Here is a 9782-nt window from a genome sequence, read left to right as displayed (position 1 = left end):
TTTGCATTCTAGTGATTCAAATACATTACAAACCTAAAAATATGATTCATAGCATTGTGTGATTTGTGTCACCAACCGGGTCCTTTTATCCTCATGCGGCACTACACTCACCGTCATCCTCATCGTCGTTTACCTCCACCGCCAAATTTGAAGATGTATGCAGTGCTTTATCTACCTTTCTCTCCCTATCTCTCTACAACAACATTTATATTATAGCAAGTACAAGAATCTCACATTTTTTTTTCCTTCTCTATTTTTTCTAGATATGGTCCCAACAAATAAACAGAGACTTCGGATATGAATAGGTCAAGGACACCATCGGTGTCATTAGAGGTTTGGGTAGAACACCGAAACATGGTGGCTATAATTGAGCAGGGCATACATGGTGATTTGGTGTACCGGAGGCAGCGGCATAGCGACACATCTAGTTTAGATGATTTGGATCCTTGTTCTGTCATCTTTCTTTGGATAACTTAGCTCTAGATAATTTGCTTAACCCTTGGATAATTTATTTTGCAATATATGATTGGCTTATGTTGGATACACTGTTGTGGGATCATTTGTAATTATTAAGTTATTGGCTTATTTTGATGGAAAATATGTTGTTAGGTATCATTTACACTGTTGTTGGATTAATTATCTGCTATATGTTATGTATATGTTGTGTTTATAGGAAAAATAGAAAACCACACTTATAAGTGCAGTTTGTTAAGTATCACATTCCACTCATATAAGTGCAAAAATTTACCATATACCGCAGGCCGCACATATAAGTGCGGAAACATAAATTTGTGAATTTCTTCCTTTTCGCACATATAAAGTGCAGAATTACTTTTCCAAAAAGTAATAATGCACATTCTGTACTATATATATGCGGAATGGAAGGGTGTTTTCGGTAACATGGTGGCGTGAAAATGCATGTGGGTCTTTAAAATCAATTCCCTAGTGCAATTGGCCTATTTTGAGTGAATTTAGATATTATTTTTGGGTTAATGGTCAAATTAGTCCTTGGTTTTGTAAGTGAGTTTGATTTCAGTTCCTCAGCAGATAAATGACAATTAGTAGCGGTCATTTTATAATTACAGACTAATTTTTACCGCCATTAAACGCCATTTTTCTACCAGTGAACTAAAATCAAATTCGCTTACTGAATCAAGGACTAGTTTGACTATTAATCTTTTATTTTAATAAAAAAATGGATTTTTTTAATTTCATTATTGGATGGTTATATTGACTTTAATTTCAAATATTGATTTATCTCCCTTTAATATTCTAAGGGAGACAAATACAACATTTGAAAAATACATATTAAGGAAAAAAAAGGAACTTAATCTTGAAAAGCTTCCTAATATTTCTAAAATATGAAAACTTATAAAGAAAAGTCATTCAAACTGTTTATAATAATATGTTATGATTTTAAAGTTACAAGTTTATAGGTATATATTACCCTACAAGTTAGATATGTCAATGTTGGCATCCCCAACAACTATACCAGGAGCTGTGAGGCATTAGGCCTAATGGCAACGCTCATCAAAATCATGATCGACCCCACCAAGTAGGTCAAAAGGTGTCATACGTTAGTAGTGAAACATAGTTAGGAACTCATGTAAATAGCACCAGCCTCCAAAGCAATAGAGATAATGTAAATGTGTCTAGCCCACCAAACTTTGTCTTGGGAAAAACATATAAGTTGGAGAAGGTTCCAATAATTCCCAAGGAAGTGAAGTTTATTGAACTTGCTAATGGGATGTCACTACCTCCTCAAAGATAAGGGTTATGTTGATGATTTTAATCTACTTTTGGTGGGAGAATTTCGCTGCAAGGAGCCACACTAGCGCAGGTAAGAGTGGACCAATAAGGAAGAACCATTTCACTTCAGGGTAAATGCATCTTCGGTGAACACTCTTTTTAGTCTCACTACTCCCCATATGATTGAAGCCTTGTAAAACAAAACATCATCAGGGCAAGTCCATGACTATCCTTAGCCAACATTGATTAATACATATATTTGGAATAGTTGGTAAAAGTCACCATGATATGCCAAAGTGGACACTTGAAGAAACTAGAGTTCATGTCACAAAAAAAAAAAAAAAAACAAGACATTGTCAAAAGTCAAATGATTTGCAATGTTCATATTTGATTACTGACATGTAAAATAATTTTTAGTTTAAAATAGATCAAGTTTGATTTGTTGTTAAAAACTAATCTTACTTGAATGATGAACACTGATATTGGAGGGACTTTCATGTGGTGACCCAGTTTTAAGTGACCAAGAATCTCTAGTGTCTGTGTCATGCTAATGTATCGATAGGTCTTAAATGTTGCATTAGCGATGGACTTTCCAGAGTAAAGGTACCCACTTAAAAGTTGTGTAATCAGGTTCAATCCTTTACAAAATTGGGTAAAGGACTGAACGTGATTACACAACTTTTAAGTGGGTGCATTTACCCTGGAAGACCCCTAGCTAATGCAACATTTAAGACTTGTGGGTACATTAGAATGACACATACACTAGAGATTCTTGGTCACTTGAAATTTGGTTACCATATGAAAGTCCCTCCAATATCAGTGATCATCATCCACATACGATGTGTTTTTATTTTTTAACAACAAATCAAACTTGATTTATTTTAAAATAAAAATTGTTTTACAAATCAGTAATCAAATATGAATATTGCAAATAATTTGAGTTGTGGCAATTTCTTGTTTATTTTGTGATAGGAACTCTAGTTTCTTCAAGTGTTCGCTTTGGGATATCATGGTGGTTTCTAACAACTACTCCTAATATATGTGATCAATCAATGTTGCCTAAGGATAGTCCATGGACTTGCCCTGGTGATGTTGGGTTTTACAAGGCTTCAATCATATGGGGAGTAACGGGACCAAAAAGAGTGTTTACCGAAGATGACATTTACCCTGAAATCCACTCTTACCTGCGCTAGTGTGGCTCCTTGCAGTAAAATTCTCCAACCAAAAGTGGATTAAAATATCAACATACCCCTCATCTTTGCAGGGGTAGTGGCATCGCACCATCAAGTTCAATAAACTTCACTTCCTGGGAATCATTGGAATCTTCTTAAACTTCTATGTTTTCCCCAAGTTTGGTGGGTTAGGAACATTTACATTATCTCTATTGTTTTGGGGGTTGATGTTATTTACATGGGTTCCTTACTATATGTTTCACTACTAACCTATGACACATTTGGACCTACTTGGTTGGGTCATGATTCTGATGATCGTTGCCATCTGGCCTAATGCCCAACAACTCCTAGTATAGTTGTTGGGGATGCCAACATTGACAGATCTAACTTGCACCTCATGCTCTTTCTTCTTTGGATGTCTTAAGCTCTATGGGCTCTGAGGAAGATGTTTCTCTTGCTCCTCCTTCCTCTGAAGTAGTGGCGTTGGGGTGTAATGATCTGATGCTTCCGATGTCGTCTTGCTTCGAGGAGGGCTCTTGCTCGGCTTCTATTGATGTTTGTGGTGTTGTTGGTTCTGTGCTTGAGGAGGAGGATGCCATTGCAGGTCAGGATAGTGAGGTGGTAGGTTCGTGGTCGGGTGATGAGATCATGTTTGAGGATCCTACTCTAGAGTTCTCCCCTCCGAGGCCTCAGCCTCGTGGTCGACCTAGGATGATTTCAAAGGTGAATATAGTGGCTTGATGGTGTCTCCTCGTAGGCTTAGAGGTCGGCCTAAGAAAGCTTTCCAGGAGAATTCGGCATTTGTCCCTCCGCCGGCGGATCCTCCTCGTTAATCCGGGAGCGCGGATCTCGCTGCTGCATCGCAGTCGTCTAGTCCCCTTTCGGGCCGTATTTCACGCGCGCAACGAAGGCTTGGTTTCTGGCAAAGTTCGCATGCATGACTTTTGTGGGTAGTGATGAAGAGGCCCTTCGAGGGTTGGCCGCGAAACTTAAAGATAACTTTCCTTCTATTTGTTAGGATATGTGCACTTTTTCTCTTGGGTGTTTGTTTTTTGTCTTCGGATGGCTTTGTGGTTTTGTTTTATGCATTCCCATTGGATTGTGCATTTTTTTGATTATTAATGAATAATCTCTTTGCTCTCAAAAAAAAAAACTTGCAGGGGCAAATATATACCTATAACTTGTAACATTAAAAATAAATATTATTATTATAAAAAGTTTGAATCTAATCATAACTTTTCTTTATAACTTTTCATAATTTAGAAATATTAGAAAGTTTTTCTCGGTTAAGTTCCTTTTTTTATGATTGAACCATAGGCATATCGTAAAATGAGGCAGTCCCTGCTCATGAATTTTTTTTTTTCCTTTAATATGAAAAGTTGTAAAGCAATTAGATTCTATAACTAGCACTAAATGTTGGTAGCTCACACTCAACACACTGAATCAGAGAAAATGACATATCTTACGATCATATTTGAGTATATCATTTCAGTAAATTTTGAGAGCAGGGGAAACAAAACATACTTCAATCTCAGTAGTCATGTGCTTTGTTTTTTAATGTCTTCCATTCCTTCAAGACATCACGAAATGCTGCAGCAAAAACGCCATGTTAAATATTATCATTAAAATGCAGCACGTTTATAGGTTGATGAACTTCTACATGTGGAAAGAAAATGGTTTCTAACAACTAAATCAGGTACACCTTAATTAAGAGCAACTCTTAAGACACCTTAAGAGCACAACTTTGAAGATAGGGAAAATGCTGAAATTATTATCTGATATTGTGCAAAGAAAAAGACTGACCATGAATTCCATTTGTCTGACAGAAAATAAACTGAGAGGAAAAACTACAAGCAATCTAAAAAACAAAAAGGGAAATCCCAAACACTTTGAGTTTGATGATTGAGTTGAATGTAATGACTTAAAACTAAAAGGGAACTTAACTTGTGTGAAAAGAAAAGAAAGAACTATTGACTAGTCAAGGAGGTGACTGTGATGGAATAGAGCTGCATAGTAGACATTGTCAAAAACTAAGAAATCAGCTTGGTAAAACAATTGGAAAAAGTAACCACATGCAGAAAGCATCGACAGTTTTAGGAATTACCCCAACCAATTTTAAATGAATTAATTCAAACCTTACCAGCTGCAAGGGAGTCAATACAACTATCCCGATAACAGCTATGTGCTTGGAAGAATACCTACAAAAAGGCAAAACCAATGCAGCTCACCTTATCAGCACCATCACCTTTTGATCAAATATTCCAAAGCTTTGAAGCCATTCTTATACCTTACGGAGACAGTTATAAATAAGAACGAGGCTGAATCATATAAAGCAATGTATCCATATAAAAACACTAATGAGTGTGACCTTAAAAATTTAAAGGTTAGGAGGATACATATAAAAAAAGTTTTCTTTATACTAGAAGACTCTCTATATAAGTATGCAAAAGCCTATATACAGCAATCACATACCATAATAAGCAACAAATTGATCAATTACCATAAAAAATGACATGCTTAGCAAGCAGTTCTAAGAGAAAATTATTAATGAGCTTCCCCCGCTGTATCTAGGGCCTTTAAATCTAAAATAACAGGCTCAATTATCTACTCCATAGGTTAGGACAAGGCCCATTAACTATATATTTTAACCAAAATAACAACACGAACACAGATTTCACTTTCAAAAGATGTTATCACCTACATCATACATTCTAAGGGGTGACAAAAAAGTTTTAAAAAATAAAGAAAGAGAAGCACCACAAGTTATAATCTGAAGATTAGATGACACTTGATGCTCTACAACAATTAGTCAGTGCACTCCCTTACTTTCATATAACATTATGATTAGCTATTAGTTGTCAGTATCGTACTAAACAAGTATTTATGACTAACAACAACAAAAGTCATATCCTACTAAGTGAGGTTGGCTATATGAAACAAACTATGCCATTGTGTTATGTTCAAAAACAAAATTATGAGTGATTTTTTTGATAACGAGATAATCTTTAACAATATCTTCCTGAGTTCTTTCAAAATTCTAATTTGAAAGGGGAAACACACCTTTCATTGAATTTACCATGCCCCAATTTCGCCAAAGCACGCTCCACTTCTTCATAGACCTGTATATTATAGAATAAGAAAGATTAAAAGAAATACCTTACTAATGGTAGATCATGACTGATAGGTTGTTTTGTAGATTCAGCTAGTTACTTCTTTCTATATGAAAGCAATTAAAATAATATTGCACTAGCATAATATTGCAGTATCTTTACATTAATTTGGTACTACTTTTATCATCTCACTTCTCTTGTGAAGTGTTCTAGCAGAGGGTCTACTATTGTACAGAAATGTGATTAATCATTGCAGGTAAAACAACCAGCTAAAAATATAACTCCCAATTTTTCTGAGAAGAGGTTCCAAAGATGAGCATAGTCTCTTGCATACTATCCCCATTTAAAGCTTTTACAATTACGCTGTTTTGAGCAATCATCGAAGTTTGTACTAAAATGCACATAAAAACTAAAAGTCCTGAAGATAAGGACACCAAGAAATAGGTTTGGGAAGCTCAAAAGTTGAGAACATATAAAATCCATGTATCCAATGCCACCCACCTTCACTTAGTAAAAGATTATCATCAATTAGATTAGTTGTAAAATCCAACTCAGATGGGTATTCCCAAATGTAAAAAGAGTGGCTCTCCCTGCACTCTTGTTAATCTCTAAAATGTGAATTTCACATAAACAGATAATTATCTTCTATAAGAAAGTAGGCAATAAAAAAGGATTGGATAATGAAGTTACTGAATTGGATAACCTACCAGACTAGGAATCTTGAGCCACAACACTGCTTACTGGAAAAAATGATGGTAGCAGAAAGGGCAAATGAAAAATGGAGTGGTTATGGTCTAAGAGAGTTTTACCGATCAATCAGGGACCACCATTGAATTACGAAGCAAAACACCAGAAGCTTCGGGGACGAGGAGAAGCGCAGAGAGAGGTCGAGAATTTATGCCAACTTTTGCTTCACTCACGGTCACTCTTCACCATATCTCTATCAGGAAAGAATACGTGATATAGAGAAGAGAGTCATGGCTATTATATATATATAGCCTTTTACATCTGATATCAGAAACAACAAATAACAAACAATCCTATAAACCTGCCGAATCCTCTCTCCATCTCCCTCAGCACCAACTTAAGCCCTCCGATGTAGAACAAAAACACATGTGCACCACATTTATTCAATCATATCGTTGCCACAACCGTGATTGTATTGGGAATTTAAGTAGAGAAATACACTTTTTTGTTATTTTCTATTCTTTAAATATTAAAATTTAAATAATCAAAAATCCTAAAATTTAACAAACAAACATTTCGTAAATCATACGAATATTTTATAAAAACTATAAGTTCACTAAAAATTAAAATAAGACATTCTTCAAATTTACATGAATATTCATTTTAAAAAATACATGATTTTTTATTTTTCTTTTAATATTAAATTCAAATTAGGGGTATTCCTTGTTCACTTTCAACTGCTTAGTACCAGATAAGGGATTAGTCTCATGACTATCAGTTGTAAGAATATTTTGGCTACGGGTGTCGATCGCAGTGATAAAAAGTGGCGGTTTGAACTTGAGAGTTCAATTTTTAAAAGTCGCACTATTGGAGAGACATTTGTGTTCACCACACACGGGTCGAAATTGCGAGAACAACTTAAAAAGTTATTACTCTATTCATATAACTTAATTAATTAATACGACACATTCTTAAAATATAAGTGGTTGACAATGTAAAAAAAAACTTTACACTATTAATAAATATAAATATAATTTTCTGATGGAACGAAAAAAAAATATAAATATAAATTTGGTATACAAATATTCATGCCATTTAAAGAAAATAAAATAAATTTTTCATGTATATTTACCTTCCAATATCATATTTAATTTATCTATTTTTTATAATTTATGATATACGAAAAATCTTTGCATTTTCCACCTTGAAACATGATAGTCAGGTTTTTGGCTAGCAGTTGTCCACTGCTTAGTAAACTATTCTTCAAATCAGGCAAAGAAAACTTCAGTGATGATGTGTGCCATGCCATTTACCTACAATCTTATATTGCCCTTTCCCAATACAACGATAGAAGTATTGTTTCCCAATTTAACAGATTCACGATAATTTTCATCAAGATCTGAGAAAAATTATTTCATACCGCACATATGATAGTTGCATCCTGAATCAAGGAACCACTGATTGTCATAGGAACTTGTGATATTATCAAAGTGCGCCATGAGTAGCAATTCCTCTTGGCTGTCAGCATAATGAGCCCTCCTTCTTCTTAGATAGACATTTCCATTGGAAGTGTCCAAGCTTGTGGCATTTGTAGCATTCCACAGTTGATCGATCTTGATTTGTCTACCACGACCTCTGCCTCGAGCTCTAGAGCCACGTCCTCAAACTCGACCTCCATAAGTAACAGCAAGAGCATGCTCTTCTTCAATAGAAGGACACATATGTTGTTCACGTAGAAGCAACTTGAGATAATCAGAAGAAGCACAAGAAAGGGGGGTTTGAATTGTGTCATTCAAAAACTTGATTTTTCCAAACGATTGAAGTTTTTATCGTCTTCTTTGAGATCGTTTGGTGCAGCGGAAAATCAATCATAGAGAAGAGCAGTGGACACACAAGATTTTTATCCTGGTTCACCCCCAGAACGATAGGGCTACATCCAGTCATTGACTGTACCAAGATTTCACTATCCAAGTATCAAGGAATTCTCCTTACAAGTATTTTTGTCCATCCCTCTTTAGGAATTGCTGAGTATTCTTTTGCCACTGCCTCTCCAAGCATTACTGAGTATTCATTTTCCCACTGCCTCTCCAAGTATAACAAGTATTTTGAGAACTTCTCCTTACAAGTATTAGTAGGACTTCTCCTTACAAAGTATTATATAGGACTTCTCCTTAAATAATCTTTCTCAAGTACTAGTGTTTGAACTTTGCTTTAAAGTTCATCAATGGTAAGTGCATTTGTGTTGTTGGACTCATCAGTAGAACATACAACATAGTTGAACCTTGGTGTCAACGACCTCAAAATCTTGCTCACAACATTGATCTTATCTTTGTTCTCACCGTTGGCTTTCATATTGTTGACGATGGTAAGAATTCGAGCAAAAAGAGCAGTAATTGTTTCTCCTTCCTTCATGTGCAGACTTTCATATTCCTTGCGCAAGGTCTGCAATTGGGCTTGCTTCACTTTGTATGTCCATTGATTCTTTATCTTCATGGAGTCCCAAATATCCTTTGTTGTATCCTTTTTTAGAATTGTCTCCAAGATAGAACGATCTAATGCTTGAAAAAGATAGTTCTTGGCCTTTAAATCTTTGAGCTGCAGCTCCTTATTCTGTTTCTTTTGTGCATCTGTCAATATTGTTTCAGCTGCAACCTTAGGTATACCATCCTATATTAATCCCCAATACTCTTTCGATCGGAGGAAATTTTCCATGAGCATTGCCCAATGATCATAGAACCCATTGAACTTAGAAACGACTGGTTGTACATATGAATTATCTGAAGCCATTCTTGAGCAGATGAAGAACTATCGTGCTAATAACGTGTTGTGAATAATGAGAAAAAAAGTAAAGAGAGCAAAAGGGACAAATACTATAAATGGGGATGAGTTATTTAGTGCAGCCTCCCTTCTATTTACAACATTAGGGTAAGAGTGTAAAGACAAAAACACATGGGTCAGACCTATAACCTTGATGGGTATCCAATTCATAACAAAATCCAATATATGGCACTATATCATTTATTTATACGGGATTGCACTATATCATGTCTCTCACCCAACATTT

At 35.3% G+C, this 9782-nt stretch overlaps 1 long non-coding RNA gene across 1 annotated transcript; it reads right to left on the bottom strand.

The window, feature by feature from the left end:
• Window positions 1-4316: 4316 nt before the first annotated feature.
• On the bottom strand, window positions 4317-7110 carry LOC130732493 (uncharacterized). Its single transcript, XR_009017048.1, has 4 exons — window positions 6841-7110; window positions 5982-6040; window positions 5062-5119; window positions 4317-4511 (listed from the first exon to the last, which is right to left on the bottom strand). It is a non-coding gene; the product is annotated as an uncharacterized LOC130732493 (long non-coding RNA).
• Between the last annotated feature and the right edge of the window lie 2672 nt (window positions 7111-9782).

The sequence above is a fragment of the Lotus japonicus genome, chromosome 1 (assembly GCF_012489685.1).
Source record: "Lotus japonicus ecotype B-129 chromosome 1, LjGifu_v1.2".
Lineage (NCBI taxonomy): Eukaryota > Viridiplantae > Streptophyta > Magnoliopsida > Fabales > Fabaceae > Lotus > Lotus japonicus.
This window is presented reverse-complemented; position numbering and strand designations above follow the sequence as displayed.